At 28.8% G+C, this 20,122-nt stretch overlaps 1 non-coding gene across 1 annotated transcript; it reads left to right on the top strand.

Moving 5' to 3' along the window:
* The first annotated feature begins 4,613 nt into the window (after positions 1–4,613).
* On the top strand, positions 4,614–4,720 carry LOC131169653 (small nucleolar RNA R71). The gene has a single exon (XR_009140543.1). It is a non-coding gene; the product is annotated as a small nucleolar RNA R71 (small nucleolar RNA).
* Positions 4,721–20,122: the final 15,402 nt, after the last annotated feature.

Consider the following 20,122-nt stretch of genomic DNA (forward strand, 5'->3'; position numbering starts at 1 on the left):
ACAATCCAAAGAAGAAATAAAAAATCAGAAATTAAGAACTAAAATTAAATATGAAACTCTCGAATTAAACAAATTTCAGTCCAAGGTAATTCTCATTCCAATGCATTGATTTGATCATGGACAAAAGAAATACAATTATATCTTATTGAATATTAACGCAGATTTATCAAATAATAAGGTAAACCCCTGAGTTCCCTATACTTATCAATTCGAGCCCAGCACTCTTATTGACTCTAATTATTAATTGAGTTGGTATTAAGCAATCCTCATCAAATTAACAACTGCTTTAAGAAAAAGAAGTAGTTAAGCTGAACAATAATTTATGAAGCATAAATCATTTAATCCACCCTATTATTTCCTTAAGTTATTATCGAAAACTTGGATCATAATCAATAAAACCTAATTACTACTCATGTTCAATCTTACACAATAATTACAGATTATGAAGATGAACTAGCAATTGATTAAATCAAACAATTAACTAATAAACCTTTTTAGCAAATCATTCAACAGATAAAAAATAATTAGATCAGAAAATAATATATATTCAAAAAGACATAAATTAAATTAAGAACTTGGTCTCACAAATCATACATAAGAACTTGAATCTCTTGAACTGAATTAAAAACTTAGCTACTCATCTTCATGGCTTAGAGAAAAATAAAGAAGAAATCTAAAAGAAAATGGAGAATGAAGCTCTGAATTGGGATGCTCTTAGCTGCTGCCCAAAGACGTATTTATACTAAAAAAAACCTAATCCCAAAGATAGGAACCAAACCAAACTAGGAAAGGTTTTGAAATTCAAGATGCAGATTTTCAGCCTATATTCATGTTTCTAGAATCAAGGCAGATTTTCAACAACTTTCTTTCCAAATCTACCTCTGCCCTTTTCAGGAAAGTTGTAGCCCTATTTCTTAGCTTTCCAATGGGTACTCATGGACCCAAATCTGAGGTCTACAGCCCAAGTTATGGCCCAAAAACCGGGACTGATTCAGTCAGACAGTCCAACCCATTGTGATGACTTCATTGCCATTTTTGACAATTAAAATGGCCTCATCTCTCATCCAGCCCCTCATAGAAGTTGTAGAGGTGGCTCTTAAGGTTCAATTGGGCTTGGCCTTGCTTCATTTGGACATCTAAAACTCTAGATACAAAATAAATACTGAAACTGGTTGTGACCCATCGAGTCTGGGCTTTTGCAATAGATCCATAACTCATTTTGTCAACCTTGGAGACTGATTTGGGCTTTGGTCCCTCTTTATCATTTGAAGTGCTCTATCTTAGTTTTTCAATGGATTAAACAGCACTCAAATTGGAGATCCACAACTTTAGAAACACTTGAAAAATACAGCAAAGGTAAAATGCTAAAAATTTCTCTATTTAACACAATTATTCCACAATTATCTAAAAATATGCCTAGATGGTAAATATATTTTAACCAACTGAATTAAACATAAAAATACACTAAAAACACTAAATGTGATGGGAGTAAAATTAATAAATTATGCACTTATCAAATTCTCCCACACTTATTCCATGCTTGTCCTCAAGCATGACTTAAACTCTCAATCAACTCCACTTAGAAGTTCCTTAACTTCACCCTATCACAACAAGTAAGGTAATAACCATCACAACAAATTCCATCAACACCATACAAATATATCAACAATTTCCCAACACAAAACAAAAGGCTTGAAATCAATTAAGCTCACACAATTAAAGTTCCATAAAATTTTAAGTCAATACACACCAAAACACAAGGTTAATTTATCAAGGCACAACAATTATAGCTCTTTGCAAATCTTAAGGGAGATAGAAATGCCCTTTTTTTTATTTTATCTTATTTGAAATTGGTACTTCTTTCTTGTCACAGTTATCATTTTTTTTTATTTTTTTTTATTTCAACCGTCACCTTCAGAAAAGTACCTCACTCATATTCTAACTAGCTTTTGGCCTGAGAATCGATATGGGGTTCATGAAGACCCCTAGTTAGTTTGCTTAACTAAAATAGCGGAGCAATTTTCAAGTTCAATCTTTTATTTCCCCCAATTTATGCATCTACATATTATAAAGTGTCCTGATAGATTAAACAAAGTTTTGAAATATGCATGACACTAATTTAAAGCACAGATAACTAATCATTTCACCATTAAATCATGCCTAAATGATTTATGTAGGACAAAAACTTGTTCTATGGTATGGAGAAGAGGGAAAATCCATCATCAAAGTTACAATTACCTTGCCTAAAATCTCAAAAATTCAATCTAAAATCGAAAAGTTATTTTAAGGACAAAACACTTCTCTCCGAGAGTTAATAAAGAATTATGAATCAAGCTTATGAGAACAAATTTAATTTTTTTTTATTATTTTTTTATTTTTTATTTTTATTTTTTTATTTTTTTTAATAATTAAAAAGAAATTGCAGCAACAAATTTATCCTCCCCCACACTTAAAACTTACATTGTCCCAATGTAAAGCCCAAATGCAAAAGAAAAGAAGAAAAAAAATGCTAGAAAATAAAATAAAAATAAGGGAAAGAAAACAAATCTGATTGTGGCTAACAAGCCACCCATGGGTTGCCTCCCAAGAAGCGCCTTTGTTTATCATCATTAGCTCGACATGGCAAAGCTCCTTAATCCATTGAATGCTCCTCAAACCCTTCATAAAATGGCTTGAGTCTATGACCGTTGACCTTGAACACCATATTAGTTCCTAAACTTTGAATTTCAACTACACCATAAGGAAACACATTAGTAACAATGAAGGGTCCAATCCAACGAGAACGCAAATTATCAAGCATCAACTTCAATATGGAATTATACAATAAAACTTTTTGCCCAATCACAAACTGCTTCCTTAGTTTGTCATGGAATGCCTTTGTCTTTTCTTTATAGATCCTAGAATTCTCATAAGCCTTAAGGATAATTTCCTCTAATCCATGCAATTGTAATTTTCTTTCCACACCAGTAGTATCCAAATTCAAATTACAATGTCTAATAGCCTAATGTTCTAACTCATCCTCCATGCTTAACTCAAACACATCCTGTATAAATGTATCAACAACATTAATAGAAAAGACATAATGATTATCAGCAGGATATTTCATAGCATCAAAAATATTAAATTTGACAGTCTCTCCATCAAACTCCATAGTTAAGGTACCCTCATCCACATCAATTTTTATCTTGGTAGTTTTTAGGAAAGGTTTTCCAAACAAAATCAAAGCTGAATTTGATGAGAGAGCACTATCATCCTCCATATCCAGAATGTAAAAATCTGCAGGAAAAATCAATCTTCCAACCTGCACCAACACATCCTCAACTACTCTGAATGGGTAAGTATTAGAACGATCAGCTAATTGAATAATGACACTGGTTTCTTTCAAAGGAACAAAGTTTAAAGTTTGAAAAACTGAATTTGACATAACATTAATAGATGCTCCTAAATCTGCCATTGCATATTCAAATTTAGAATCACCTATTGTACAGGGAATAGAAAACGAACTTAAATCCTTACACTTAGGGCGTAATTTTTGCTGAATTAATGCTGACACATTTTCCCCCACACTAATCTTCTCATTATTCCTCAACTTGCGCTTTGTAGTGCATAACTCCTTAAGGAATTTAGCATACCTAGGAATTTGTTTGAACGCATCAAGTAAAGGTATATTCACCTCCACCTTCCTGAATGTCTTCAAAATTTCTTTCTCTTGTTCTTCTTTCTTCATCTTGGCCAACCTGCAGGGAAATGGAGGAAGAACAGAATTATTAACCTTATTCAGTTTAGGTTCAGTATTTACCTCCATTTCAGACTCTTTTTCTCCTTGCTTCTTCGTTTTCGTTGATTCATGTGGAGTCTGATTATCAACTTCTTTCTCACTTCGCAACACTATAGCACTAGCATTTTCTCTGGGATTCATGACTTTTTGTGATGGGAGCTTTCCAGAACCTTGAGCTTCAAGCTTGCTTACAGATGAAACTAACTGACCAATCTACCTCTCTATGTTTTGAATGCTATTTCTGGTCTCCTGTTGAAACTGTTGGGTATTGTTAGCCAAAGCCTTAACAATTTCATCAAGTGACATACCTTGATTTGAGGGAGGTGGTAGATTTACTTGTCTCTGCTGTTGGTATCGGTTTTGCATCGATTGATTCCCATAACTCAAATTGGAATGATCTCGCCATCCTGGATTATAAGTATTGGAAAAGGGATCATACCTGTGTTGTGGCTGTCCATAATTTCCCACTGCATTAACATGTTGCATTGACTCATCCTCTTGTAACGCAGGACACATATCAGTAGCATGACCCGAACCTGAACAAATTCCATATACCTTAATAGTTTGCATTTTTCCTACAGCCAATTGCCTCACCAAAGAAGTTAAATCAGAAATTTGTTTCTCAAGGTTAGATGTACTTACCTCATCAACCTTCTTAGGTGCGTGATCCATTCTCATTCCAAACTGCTGAGAGTTTGCTGCCATGTTAGCAATCAGCCTCCTTACCTCTTCTGGTGTTTTGTCATCCAAAGCTCCTCCACTAGCAGCATCTATCATACTACGGTCCATTGGTAGAAGTCCCGCATAGAAATACTGAATCAAAAGCTGCTCTCTTATTTGATGATGGGGACAACTTGCACACAGCTTCTTAAATCTTTCCCAATACTCATACAAGCTCTCTCCATTGTACTGCCTAATGCCATAAATTTCTTTTCTTATGTTGGCAGCATGGGAAATAGGAAAATACTTCTCTAAAAATATATGCTTCATCCCATTCCATGAGTTGACAGATCCAGAAGGAAGGTAATACAACCAATCCTTAGCTGCACCCTCCAGTGAGAAAGGGAAAGCCCGAAGCTTGATCTGATCCTCTGAAACTCCTTGAGGTTTCATGCTGGAACACACAACATGAAATTCCTTTAGATGCTTATGCGGATCCTCACCTGCAAGACCATGAAACTTAGACAACAAATGGATTAGTCTATATTTCAATTCAAAAGCAACATTTAAAGTAGGGTATTGGATACACAAAGGTTATTGGTTTAGATTAGGAGCAGCCAACTCTTTTAAAGTCCTATCAGTAGCCAGGGTCTCATTTTCGAAACTTGACTCTGAATCCGAATCCAAACTTAGCTCCTTTGGAGATTGGACTCCTTCAGATGTATTTGGAATCTGCCTAGCTTGCTTAGCCAATTTTCTCAACCGTTTAGCTGTTTTTTCTACTTCTGGATCAAAGACCAACTCACCAGATTGAGAAATTCTTGTCATAAAAAAAAATAAAGTAAAAACAGAAAAATGCCTTAAAACACTAGAAAACAATCGAATTTGGCCTCAAAAGGGTGGGGCTAAGGAATCCTATGGATTGATTGGTCGTGATCAGAGCGTCGTTTCCTTCAAAATAGGTATGGGCTGCCCTCCAAATTCAACCAAAATCCTTAATAAACAGTAACAATGAACAGTAACATCGTAATTAATTTTTTTTTTTCGAAAACCTGAAAATAGCAACACTTCATAAACAAAATTAATAACAAAATATCCTAACACCAAAAACATGAATTCCAATAAATTTCAGTCCCCGGCAACAGCGCCAAAATTTTTGATGGGTGTCGAATCCACTAGAAATTAAAATAACTGAAATCACCAAGTATAAAATATTTTCTACAGTAAGTAGTGAATCCAGGTCAAACCCTAGAGACTAAATTATTAAATTTCGTGCGCTTGTGTAATGGAAAAGAAACAAAGATTGGGGTGATTAATTCACAATCCAGAGAAGAAATAAAAAATCAGAAATTAAGAACTAAAATTAAATATGAAACTCTCGAATTAAACAAACTTCAGTCCAAGGTAATTCTCATTCAAATGCATTGATTTGATTATGGACAAAAGAAATACAATTATATCTTATTGAATACTTAATGTAGATTTACTAAACAGCGAGGTAAACCCCTGACTTCCCTATACTCATCAATTTGAGCCCAGCACTCTTATTGACTCTAATTATTAACTGAGTTGGTATTAAGTAATCCTCATCAAATTAATAACTGCTTTAAGAAAAAGAAGTAGTTAAGCTGAACAATAATTTATGAAGTATAAATCATTTAATCCACCATATTGTTTCCTTAGATTATTATCGAAAACTTGGATTATAATCAATAAAACCTAATTGCTACTCATGTTCAATCTTACACAACAATTACAGATTATGAAGATGAACTAGCAATTGATCAAATCAAACAATTAATTAATAAGCCTTTTTAGCAAACCATTCAATAGATCAAAAACAATTAGATCAAAAAATAATAGATATTCAAAAAGTTATAAATTAAATTAAGAACCTGGTCTCACAAATCATACATAAGAACTTGAATCCCTTGAACTGAATTAAAAACTTAGCCACTCATGTTCATGGCTTATAGAAAAATAAAGGAAAAATAAAGAAGAAATCTAAAAGAGAATGGAGAACGAAGCGCTGCTCTTAGCTGCTGCCCAAAGACGTATTTATACTAAAAAAAACCTAATCCCAAAGATAGAAACCAAACCAAACTAGGAAAGGTTTTGAAATTCAAGATGCAGATTTTCAGCCTGCATTCACATTTTTGGAATCAAGGTAGATTTTTAGTGACTTTCTTTCCGAATCTGCCTCTGCCCTCTTCAGAAAAGTTGTAGCCCTATTTCTTAGCTTTCCAACGGGTACTCATGGATCCAAATCCAAGTTCTACAGCCCAAGTTATGGTCCAAAATCGAGACTAGTTTAGTCAGACAGTCCAGCCCATTATGACAAATTCATTGCCGTTTTTTACAATTAAAATGGCCTCATCTCTCGTCTAGCCCTTCATAGAAGTTGTAGAGGTGGCTTTTAAGGTTCAATCGGGCTTGGCCTTGCTTCATTTGGATGTCTGAAACTCTAAATACAAAATAAATACTAAAACTGGTTGTGACCCATCGAGTCTAGGCTTTTGCAATAGATCTATAACTCATTTTGTCAACCTTGGAGACTGATTTGGGCTTTGGCCCCTTTTATCATTTGAAGTGCTCTATCTTAGCTTTTCAGTGGATTAAACAGCACTCAAATTGGAGACCCACAACTTTAGAAACACCTGAAAAATACAGCAAAAGTAAAATGCTGAAAATTTCTCCATTTAACACAATTATTCCGCAACTATCTAAAAATATGCCTAGATGATAAATATATTTTAACCAACTGAATTAAACATAAAAGCTTACTAAAAACACTAAATGTAATGGGAGTAAAATTAATAAATTATGCACTTATCAATTTAAATATAAACTTATTACGTTAAAATAATAATTCTATATTTAAAGTGTGATTTCTAATTATTTTAATGCTTATTCACTATTTACCAAGTTAGGATAGCATTATAGTATTAAAAAAATGAAAAATATACATTTTTATATGTACAAGCATTAAAATTTTTAAATAATGTATCATTTTAAAATTAAAAAAAAATTAGTATTACAAATAACAATTATCGTATTAATTATATTATTTTATAATTGAATTCAAACTTAATAAATATTAACTTTAAATAATATATGTTTATCTATTTAAAGGTTTTTCCTCATATATATATATTTTTATATTTTGTACATAATTACATGTTATTTAAAAAAAATTTATTTATATAATTTTATTAAATATTACATACTAATTAAATATTTTTTATAAATCAATGAATATGGATTCTTTTGTCTGTTGTTATATATATATATATATGACCTAATTAATATATTAATATAATAATTAAGAATTTTAGAAATATATCTAAAATTAATAAAAATATAAATTTATTTTACATAAAATATTTTTCTAATGAACTTGTAAGAAATTAAAATTAAATAAAAATTTTAAAATATTAATAAAAGAATTCATATGTTTGGCTGATAAAAATTAATTTCTTTTCTTGTTTTTCTATGTAAATTCAAATATAATTATATTAAAATAATTTCATACAAATAATTATAATATAGAGATTAAAATTTATTAGAATTCATTAAAAAAGTTATTCATATAAATTATATACTTTCATATTTTTTTAAACAATATAATTCATGAATGTATTTTTATAAAATTTCATTTAAAATTATATTATAATAAAATTTAATTAAGTAGACTTAAAATACAAGTAGGATTAAGACTTTTAGATTTATATAAATTTTAAAATTGTATAGAAATTAAATTTTAAGTCCTAAGAATTTTCAATTTATATAAACTCAAAAATTAAATTAAATATTAAAAAATATAATTGTAAATACTAAAAATAATGAAGAGCAATTTGGTCAAAGCTAATGTTCTCCCCCCTTTTTAATGAATTTATAAGAAATTAAATTAAATGAAAACTTCAAAAATATTAATACAGGAATTTATATGTTTGATTGATCAAAATTAATTTCTTTTCTTGTTCTTCTATGTAAATTCAAATATAATTATATTAAAATAATTTTACATAAATAATTATAAGATAGAGATAAAAATTTATTAGGATTCATTAAAAAAGCAATTCATATAAATAAAATACCTTCCTCTTTTTGTAAACAATATAAATCATGAAGGTATTTTTATAAAATTTTATTTAAAAATATATTATAATAAAATTTAATTAAGTAGACTTTAAATACAAGTAGGATTAAAAATTTTAGATTTATATAAACTCTAAAATTGTATAGAAATTAAATTTTAAGTCCTAAAAATTTTAAATTTATATAAACTCAAAAATTAAATTAAATATTAAAAAATATAATTGTAAATACTAAAAATAATGAAGGGCAATTTGGTCAAAGCTAATGTTCTCCCCCTTTTTTAATGAATTTATAAGAAATTAAATTAAATGAAAATTTCAAAAATATTAATAAAGGAATTTATATGTTTGATTGATCAAAATTAATTTCTTTTCTTGTTCTTCTATGTAAATTCAAATATAATTATATTAAAATAATTTTACATAAATAATTATAAGATAGAGATAAAAATTTATTAGGATTCATTAAAAAAGCAATTCATATAAATAAAATACCTTCCTCTTTTTGTAAATAATATAAATCATGAAGGTATTTTTATAAAATTTTATTTAAAAATATATTATAATAAAATTTAATTAAGTAGACTTTAAATGCAAGTAGGATTAACAATTTTAGATTTATATAAACTCTAAAATTAAATTAATTATTAAAAAATATAATTGCAAATACTAAAAGTAATGAAGGTGCAATTTTGGTCAAAGCTTGTCCCCCTTTTTTAATGAACTTATAAGAAGTTAAATGAAATGAAAATTTCAAAAACATTAAAAAAGAATTCACATGTTTGGCTAATAAAAATTAATTCTTTTCTTGTTCTTCTATGTAAATTCAAATATAATTATATTAAAATAATTTTACATAAATAATTATAAGATAGAGATAAAAATTTTATTAGGATTCATTAAAAAAGTGATTCATATAAATAAAATACCTTCCTATTTTTGTAAATAATATAAATCATGAAGGTATTTTTATAAAATTTTATTTAAAATTATATTACAATAAAATTTAATTAAGTAGACTTTAAATACAAGTAGTGTAACGCCCTCACCGCAGGTAGTCTGTACATTTTACTGTTCCGACGACTAATGTGTGTTCGAACAGTCAAAATGTCTGGAACTACCCTTAAACTATAATAAGGAGGCATAAATTGAAGGAATAAATGTTAAGAAAATATTGGAAAAATTTAGAGGAAATAAAAAAAAATTTAGAGAATTTATTTATTTGGTACAAAAATAATAAAAATAACCCGATATGCACCATGAAGGGCATTTTGGTCATTTCACCTCTACAGGTAAATTTTGACCTAAAAGTCAAATTAAAAATTAGGAAATAAAATAATTAACATAAAATAAATTTATGAATTTGAATTTGAAAAATGAGAAGAGAAAGAAGAAGAAAAGAAAAGAAAAAAAAAAGGAAAGTAAAGAAAAGAAAGGAAATAGATTTATGAAATTTTAAAACAATAAAGTACACATATATGTATATATATAAATACCTACAAGAGATAAAACTCTACCAACCATCTTCTTCTTCCCTCTTCTCTCTCTCTCTCCTTGCCGTCCACCATGGGAGCTCTCTCCCTCCATTTTTGTCTTCCCTAAAGCTTGATTTTCCAAGCTTCCTCCTCACCAAAACCCATAGACCCCTTCATTAAAAAGTTAGCCCACTCCATAAAGAAGCCATTGATAGTGAAAAAAAGAAGAAAAGTTAAAGTTTAACAAGTTACCCAAGAGGTTAGTGCCTAATCTTCCTTTCTTCCTTTCTTCCTTTATTAATCCTTGAGTTAAGGTTAAAATGAAGTGAAATTTGTAAGAAACTAAAAGAAATAGGTGAGTTATGGGGGGAGTGAATTTTTGGTACCCATGGTGAGTGATGGTTTTTGATGACTATGATGTATATAAAGTGATTTAATGATGTTGGTTGATGCATTTATAAGTATTAGAAGTTGATTTACATTGAGATTTTATGAGGTTGAAATTATGAGTTAGGGTTTGGCCTAACTTTGGTATTTTTGTATTATACCATGCAATTGAGATTGTTGAGATGTGTTGATGATATTTAGAAGTGCCTTGAATGTCAAATTGAAGCAAGGAAGTTGGAGGAGAAATGAATTATTGGAAGTGTTATTTTCTGTAGGTTGTGTTTGTTGAGGGCAGTATACATTTTAGGCCATAAATGAAATTGTGTGACCCCAATTGGTATGAGGCCAATTGGGGTTAAAACTAGACCCAAAATAGCCCATATTCTATGAAGAAACCATGCCCAAATTCTGTCCAAAACTTGACCTAAATACTGCCTAAATCCGGATTATCCTGCACCCAACCCAGAAAATGACCAAATGAACAGTACGTGTTCATTTAGTCATAACTCTCTCTATACTGTCCAAATGATCTAAAATTTCACCAATGGAAAGTTTAGACATAGGGCTACACTTTTTATGAAGACCACTTAACCCAGTTTTGCCTTTAACCAATTCAAATTGTTAGCACAAGTTTGGTCACTGAAACTGCCAACCCAGAAAATGACCAAATAAACAGTATGTGTTCATTTGGTCATAACTCTCTCTATACTGGTCCAACTCTCTCTATACTGGTCCAAATGACCTAAACTTTCACCAATGGAAATTTTAGACATAGGGCTATACTTTTCATGAAGACCACTTAACCCAGTTTTGCCTTTAACCAATTCAAATTGTTAGCACAAGTTGGGTCACTGAAACTGCCAACCCAGAAAATGAACAAATGAACAGTACGTATTCATTTTATCATAACTCTCTCTATACTAGTCCAAATGACCTAAAATTTCACCAATAGAAAGTTTAGACATAGGGTTACACTTTTCATGAAGACCACTTAACCCAGTTTTGCCTTTAACCAATTCAAATTGTTAGCACAAGTTAGGTCACTGAAACTGCCAATCCAGAAAATGACCAAATGAACAGTACGTGTTCATTTGGTCATAACTCTCTCTATACTAGTCTAAATGACCTAAAATTTCACCAATGGAAAGTTTAGACATAGAGCTCTACTTTTCATGAAGACCACTTGACCTAGTTTTGCCTTTAACCAAATCAAATTGTTAGCACAAGTTTAGTCACCAAAACTGCCAACCCAGAAATTGTCCTAAAATACTATTCATTTGGTATTTTGACCATAACTTGAGTTCTATAACCCAAAATTCAGTGATTCAAAAACTGAAATTCAAGTTTAAACATAGAGGAGCAATTGTTATAAAGGAAGTGTGACTAAATAGATATCCTAACCTAGTCAAATTCCTAGATAAAGATAACACATCAACATAAACCTAAAGAAAGGTTCATGGGAAAAATGCTATATATGATAATTAAAATACTCATGAGGAGAATTAACTATTAAAAATGATATGAATATGTAAATTGGGACTAATGTCCTATTAATATGAAATTAATGGTACCAATGAACAATACTAGAAAATAATAACAGTGAATAGTACTAAATTAATTAAAAATGCTTAATTGCCCATAGTATACCTAGACTTATTTATTTAGTTTGATAAATTGGTATGCCAATTAGGGACTACAGATAGCAGTACTGTCTACCAAAAAAATCATAAACTGACAATATATGTCTAGTATGATTGTTCTACAGGCTATATGCCTACTTACTGGCCATTGTGCCTATTTTATTTCTTGCTTTACAAGCCTGACAGCGGGTCTCGTGCCCGACAGTTGGGCTCATGCCTAACAAACGTATATTGGATAGATAATATGACTGTCTAACCAGTATACACCCGTGCATCCAGCCTTTATAAATTGTTATAGGTTTCTTGGGCACTGATAAAAATTAATTAAGATTTAAAATTACAATAAGTAATCATAAAAGATTCCGATAATGTTAATTATTTCCAAAGAGCAATAAAAATGTAAAAGACCCAGAAATTATTCCATCGCGTAGGTACTGAAGATCAGTCCCAGCAGCCGCAACAGCAGCACCAGTAGTGCAGCTCTAATCAAATATGCCATTGTCCAAAAATGTAACGGCTCGGCCCACTAGTGATATTGTCCGCTCTGGGCCGAAGCCCTCACGGTTTTAAAACGCGTCAATAGGGGTTACAAGCCGCCAACTTATAAATCCAGCATCTCTCCCGTGTTTTGCCGATGTGGGATTTGCCTAGGGTGTTACAAGTAGGATTAAGAATTTTTTATTTATATAAACTCTAAAATTATATAGAAATTAAATTTTAAGTCCTAAAAATTTTAAATTTATATAAACTTTAAAATTAAATTAAGTATTAAAAAAATATAATTGCAAATGCTAAAATAATGAAGGGCAATTTGGTCAAAATTAATGTTCCCCTCTTCATGCATTTATATATTATATAGATAAATCTCAGGTCTAAATCTCAAAATGTATTCATGATAGTCTTAGAAATTTATGAAATATATAATTTATTAATTTGATTATTTAATATTTTGAATGCATTTTAAGATTTATTTTAAAGTTAAAAATTTAAATTTTCACTTTTGAATTTGAGTGTATTTAGTGTAATACTATTTATTTGTAATTTGAAGGAAAAAATTAAAATAATTGGTGGCAATATGTAGAAAATATAATTTTTTTTAATTTATTTTTTCAAAATACAAATAAATAGTATTACACTAAATACAGTCCAATTCAAAATACACTCAAATTCAATAGTAAAAATTTAAATTTTAAAGTTTACAATAAATCTCAACAAATATTTTAAAAAATAAAATAATTAATTAAATAAATTATATATTTCTTAAATCTTTAGGGTATTACATGATGTGGTTGGTGTAAATAAATTATTGTAAGTGTAAATATTTGAAATTTATTGAATTTCTATTACAAATGTGAAATTATAAGAGATGTGAAGAGAGAGATCTTTTTTTTTTCTTAATTTGTGATAACCTATACAATTACAGATAATAGAGACTTTAGTTTTACTCAAATTCAAATTGAGTCCTGCACAGAAGCTATGAACCAATCATTTTAAAATAGTTTTAATACTATTAAATTAAAATTTTTATTTTTTTGTATTACATAATATAACCTATAGAAATTGTCAAATAAAAAAAATAAATTAACTCCATAATTTTTTAAATATTCAAACTAAAACGGAAAAAGAAAAAGTTGCCGTTGAAAAATAGAATATAGTTGAGATACTTTTTTATTTTCAATGATTTAAAAAAATATTTAAATTTAATATCAAAGTTAATTAAACAAGTATATCAAGTTTTCTTCTCGATGTTAGCCTCCTAAAGAAATTCCAAACCATTGCCATCTACGCTTTCCTCCTTTTCCACCAAATCTCTATAAAACTCAAGGAAATGTGGAGAGCAAAACATAGAGGAAAAAAAAATTACAACAGAGACAGCTAGAGGAGAGAGAATAGAAAGAAAGACAGTAAAAGAAAGAGAAATAAGGTTGGGTGAGAAAATAATGATGGAGCTGAGAAAATAATTTTTTTATTTTTTCATGCCATATGGTAACATGAAAGAAAGATTTTATTATTATTTAAATTAAAGTTAGGACAAATTAAAGTTCAAGAAGAGTGCTATCAAAACATCTTAAGTTTAGAGACAATATGAAATTTATCCTACAAAAACAAACATTATTTTTATAAAAAGTTTACGAATTATTTTGGATAAAATAATCTAGCACTAACAAGCGGAAATGATGGACACTTGTTCCACTCGATGGACCTGGATAGTTTGAAGGACAAGAAAAAAATATTAATCTAAATTAAAAAATAAAAACTGGTAAGTGAAAGTTTTAAGGAATGTATGGCTGCAATACAAGAATAAAGGAGATATATTTGTAAGATGATAGAAAGGATAAAAATCGCAAATTGACACTGTCAACCTAAATATAATAACCTAAATTGCATGCCTTCTATGTCAATTTAGTACCAACCATTAAGTATACTATCCTAATCAGTTTAAAGGTTCAAGGCATAACCATTGTGTAATTTGAAGGGTATGTCATTAAGTATGGCAAATGAAATGAAATATCACAACATTGGAACTAAACTTGGAATGCAATTCCTTCTAAACATACAATCATTTGGTGAAAGGAAAAACCTAATCAAGCCTATTTTCTCATCTATTCAAAGAGTTATGAAGGTTTGCCTGTTCCTCCCATATTGCCATTGAAATTTTACAAAACACAAATACTTTATTAGTTGCTTCATGTATTCTACTGCTGAAAAGAAAAAAAAAAAACACCAACTACTGGCTTGCTAATGAAAGCTCCAAATCTTTCACTGCATAAATTTTTAAATATCAGCAATGATCTAGACAGGCAATGAAACTAAATAGTGAAAATTTAAATTAAAATAATGCTAGCTGCAATTGCAAATAATAAAAAATTAATTAAAATAATGCTAGCTGCAGCTGCAAATAAAAAACAATCCAATGTTAGATACATATACATAACATAAGAATAATAGAAATAATATTCAAGCTATCGGTGCATCTTAAATGTCAACTTAAAACATAGAATATCATATGACAATATTTTTTAAATACCGAAATAACATAATAAAAATTTGCATTGCAACATAAAACAAAACATAGTTTCTCTCAATTGTAACACAAAAAAGAACATAGAAGATGAAAGTTATTATGTTCAAGCCAAACTTCAACTAAGTTATCGATATAGAGAAATCTTTTAAATACAAACCCCAATTATCAAGTTATTATTGTGTTAGAACTTAAGTAATAATAACTTAAGCAGTTCCGATCAGTTCCAATCGTCATCCTCTACTAAGCAACAAAGAGGCAGAATTATTCTTCCGGTTTAGTGTAATGACAACCCTAATGCAACGACATGCAAATAATAAAATAGTCAACTTAGATAGCCACAAAACTATCTGAGAAGACGAGAAACATGAAGCTAATAATCAAAAGACAAGAAGAAATCTAAATAGAATGAGCAAATTATAAAATTGTAATTTATAAATCCGCTATGTAACTATTAAAAACAAATTAAAGAAAAATGGTTTCATCACATTTTACTCCCATATTTTATTTTCAAAAAATAAATTATAAAATAACCAAAATTTAGATTAGCAGTAGTAATAGGAAGACCATATAGCATGAAGTAATGCTCCTTCCACTTCTAAAAAAGATTATATCTAAATTTGTCTAAAATGAAATGATACCCAAATACAATGCCAAATGCGAAAAGCTAATGTGAGGAGAATACCCAAAATACAATGTCAAAATGCTTTACTATGCTGCGTTGACCATTACTATGAGGGATGTATTTTGTACTCACTATTAATTGATAATTATCCCCATCCTAAGTTCTTATATGATGATTTTGACAAATTAATAATAAAACTAAGGAATCATTCTTTTAGTTAGATAACTCAAATATATATATATATATATATATATATATATATATATATATATATATATATATATATATATATATATATATGCTCTTCTACTGGCTTATATTTTGGATTTATATTTGATAGATACTTGTATAACTAATCAAAAGCATGAGTACAACAGCCAAAGAATGCTTAGATAGTATTATAATTAACTTATCTCTTAGATACTTACCAAAAAGCCAAAAAAAAAAAAAAATGCAACTAAGCAGTCATAAGAAATAAGCAAGATTAAATGCTACAAAAGCCACATTACTTACTCTTTTTGAGGATCCTGATATCTTTCAAGGATGGCCATCCATGCAGCTTAAAACAAATAGGGGTATATGCTCTTCTACTGGCTTGTATTTTAGATTTATATTTGATAGATACTTGTATAACTAATCAAAGGTATGAGTACAACAGCAAAAGAATGGTTAGATAGTATTATAGTCGGCTTATATCTTGGATACTTACCAAAAAAAAAAAAATGCAACTAAGCAGTCATAAGAAATAAGCAAGATTAAAGGCTACAAATGCCACATTACTTACCCTTTTTGAGGATCTTGATATCTTTCAAGGATGGCCATCCATACAGCTTAAAACAAATAGGGGCTTATACTAAATTTCTCATTTAACTCATCCTAAATTTCCAACACACTTCTAGAATGAGATCAAAGTAAAATGATAGAAACAAATTTTAATACAATGAATGAGAAATAGTAATAAAAGTAAATTTATTAAATACATTAATGAGAAGACTAAAGAAAGATTAAATATTACTTACAGGTCTTTTAAATGTATCCAAATGATTATTAAAATGATATCCACAATTACGCCAAAACTAATTGCATCCACCTTCCATTTTCTTTGACTTGCAACATGTTTTGCTTTAATAATTTCTTCTTCTAATTGACCACCACTATTTTGACCCATTTTCTATTCCAATACATTTCTAAAAGGTTCTTTGGTTGGAAATAGTGTCCACCAATTCCACTTTACAACAAAAAAAACATTAAGATAAATTTTCAATTTTTGATCATTTTCTGTCCAAATTAAGTAATAATTTTTTTTCTAAAAATCAATTTTGTTTTTTATGATCCCAAAAGAATTGGTTATAAGAAAACAACACTTGATCCTTCCTGTCAAAAAAGTTACCATTAAAACAACAAAATTCATATAAGACCACATAAACAATAATGAAGAATACAACTTAAACATAGGAAAAATTCTTACTTTTCAATGTAATTATGTAATTGGACTATAAAAACTGCAAATTCTTCTGAATAATAATTTTTGTAAAAGGTCATAAATTGTTGGCCCTCCGTATCCCAATCAAAGGCCACATTATCAAAATCTATAGGAGATAATTTCATCAATACAGTTATGATTATCCGATTCAACTTTTTCATATTGGTTAAATGCCCTCCATTTCTTTTATAAAACAAAGAAACAAAAAATTTACTCAAATAGAAATATGAATCCAACTAAAACTAGAATTAAGATATATTATTTATATAATTCTCATATACAACTATTTAAATAAATAGCAACCTTTAATATTGGGGGCAATTATAACTAAAAACTCAAAATCAATTAGGACAGTTTTGAATTTTGTAAACTGTAGTAGTGATTGACAAAAAAAGCAAAAAAAAAAAAAAATAATAAAATAAAGTCAATTCATTTTAATCCTAAGATTGTGAGATTTAAATATAATTGCTCCCAATTTCAACTTGATTCTTTTTAAAAGGTTTTTTTTTTGTTACTTAAAAAAAATTTAAGAAATATGGGTCATAAATTTTTCAATATAATTGGGCCAATAATATGCTCCCTACTGGCTTGTACTTTGGATTTATATTTAATAGATACTTGTAAAACTAATCAAAAGCATGAGTATAACAACAAAAGAATGCTTAGATAGTATTACAGTCAACGTATCTCTTAGATACTTATAAAAAAGCAAAAAAGAAAAAAAAAATGCTACTAAATAGTCATGAGAAAATAAGCAAAATTAGAGGCTACAAATGTCATATTACTTATCCCTTTTGAGGATCCTGATACTAAATTTCTCATTTAACTCATCCTCAATTTCCAACATATTTCTAGAATGAGATCAAAGCAAAATGATAGAAACACATTTTAATACAATGAATTAGAAATACTAATAAAAATAAATTTATAAATACATTGATGAGAAGACTAACAAAAGATTTAAATATTACAAGTCTTTTAGACGTATCCAAATGATTATTGAAATAATATCTACAATTACGCCAAAAACTAATTGCATTCACCCTCCATTTTCTTTAACCTGCAACACGTTTTACTCCAATATTTCTTCTTCTACTTGACCACTACTATTTTAACCCATTTTATATTCCAATAAATTTCTAAAAGGTTTTTAGTTGGAACAAGTGTCCACCAATTCCACTTTGCAACAAAAAAAACATTAAGATAAATTTTCAATGTTTGATCATTTTCTGTCCAAATTAAGTAATAAACTCTTTTCTAAAAACCATTTTTATTCTTCATGATCCCAAAAGAATTGTTTATAAGAAAACAACTCTTGATCCTTCCTGTGAAAAAGGTCACCCATTAAAACAACAAAATTCATGCAAGACCACGTAAACAATAATGAAGAATACAACTTAAACATAGGAAAAATTTTTACTTTTCAATGTAATTATACAATTGGCCCATAAATATCGCAAATTCCTCCAAGCAATAATTTTTTGTAGAAAGTTATAGATTATTGACCCTCCATATCCATATCAAAGGCTACACCATTAAATTCTATAAGAGATAATTTCATCAATACAGCTATAATTATCCGATGCAATTTTTTCATATCTGTTAAATGCCCTCCATTTCCTTTATAAAACAAAGAAACAAAAAATTTACTCAAAAATAAACATGAAGCCAACTAAAACTAGAATTAAGATATGTTTTTTGTATAATTCTCACATACAACTATTTAAATAAATAGCAACCTTTACTATTGGGGGCAATTATAACTAAAACCTCAAAATCAATTAGGGAAGTTTTGATTTTTGTAAACTGCAATAGTGATTGATAACAAAAAAAAAAAATATATATATATATATATATATATATACACATTTTTGTTATGATTAACAAAATTAATCCTAAGATTGTGAGATTTAAATATAATTGCTCCCAATTTCAATATGATTCTTTTTTTTTTTTACTTAAAAAGAATTTAAAAAATATGGGTTATAAATTTTTCAATAAAGTTGGACCAATATTATGCTCTCCTACTGGCTTGTACTTTCGATTTATATTTGATAGATACTTGTATAACTAATCAAAACCATGAGTACAATAAAAAGAATGTTTAGATAGTATTGTAGTCAACTTATCTCTTAGATACCTAAGAAAATACAAAAAAAAAAAAAAAAATGCAACTAAGCAGTCAAGAGAAAATAAGCAAGATTAAAGGCGACAAATGCCACATTACTTACCCTTTTTGAGGATCCTGATATCTTTCATGGATGGCCATCCATACGGCTTCAAACAAATTGGGGCATATGCTAAATTTCCCATTTAACTCATCCTCAATTTTCAACATTCTTCTAGAATGAGATCAAAGTAAAATGATAGAAACACATTTTAATACAATGAGAAATAGTAATAAAAGTAAATTTATTAAATACATTAATGAGAAATCTAAAGAAAGATTAAAATATTACTCACAAGTCTTTTAAATGTATCCAAATGATTATTAAAATGATATCTACAATTGTGTCAAAAACTAATTGCATCTACCATCCATTTTCTTTGACTTGCGACATGTTTTGCTCCAATATTTTCTTCTTCTACTTGACCACCACTATTTTGACATATTCCAATACCTTTCTAAAATGTCCTTTGGTTGGAGCTAGTGTCCACTAAAAGGCCTTTGGTTGGAACTAGTGTCCACCAAAAGGTCCTTTGGTTGGAACTAGTGTCCACCAATTCTAGTTTGCATAAAAAAAAAAATTCAAGAAAAATTTTCGATATTTGATCATTTTCTGTCCAAATTAAGTCATAAACTCCTTCTAAAAGCCATTTTTGTTCTTCATGATCTCAAAAGAATTGTTTATAAAAAAAACAACACTTTATCTTTCCTGTGAAAGAAGTCATCTATTAAAACAACAAAATTTATGCAAGACCACATAAACAATAATGAAGAATACATCTTCAACA

Source organism: Hevea brasiliensis, chromosome 1 (assembly GCF_030052815.1).
Source record: "Hevea brasiliensis isolate MT/VB/25A 57/8 chromosome 1, ASM3005281v1, whole genome shotgun sequence".
Taxonomy (NCBI): domain Eukaryota; kingdom Viridiplantae; phylum Streptophyta; class Magnoliopsida; order Malpighiales; family Euphorbiaceae; genus Hevea; species Hevea brasiliensis.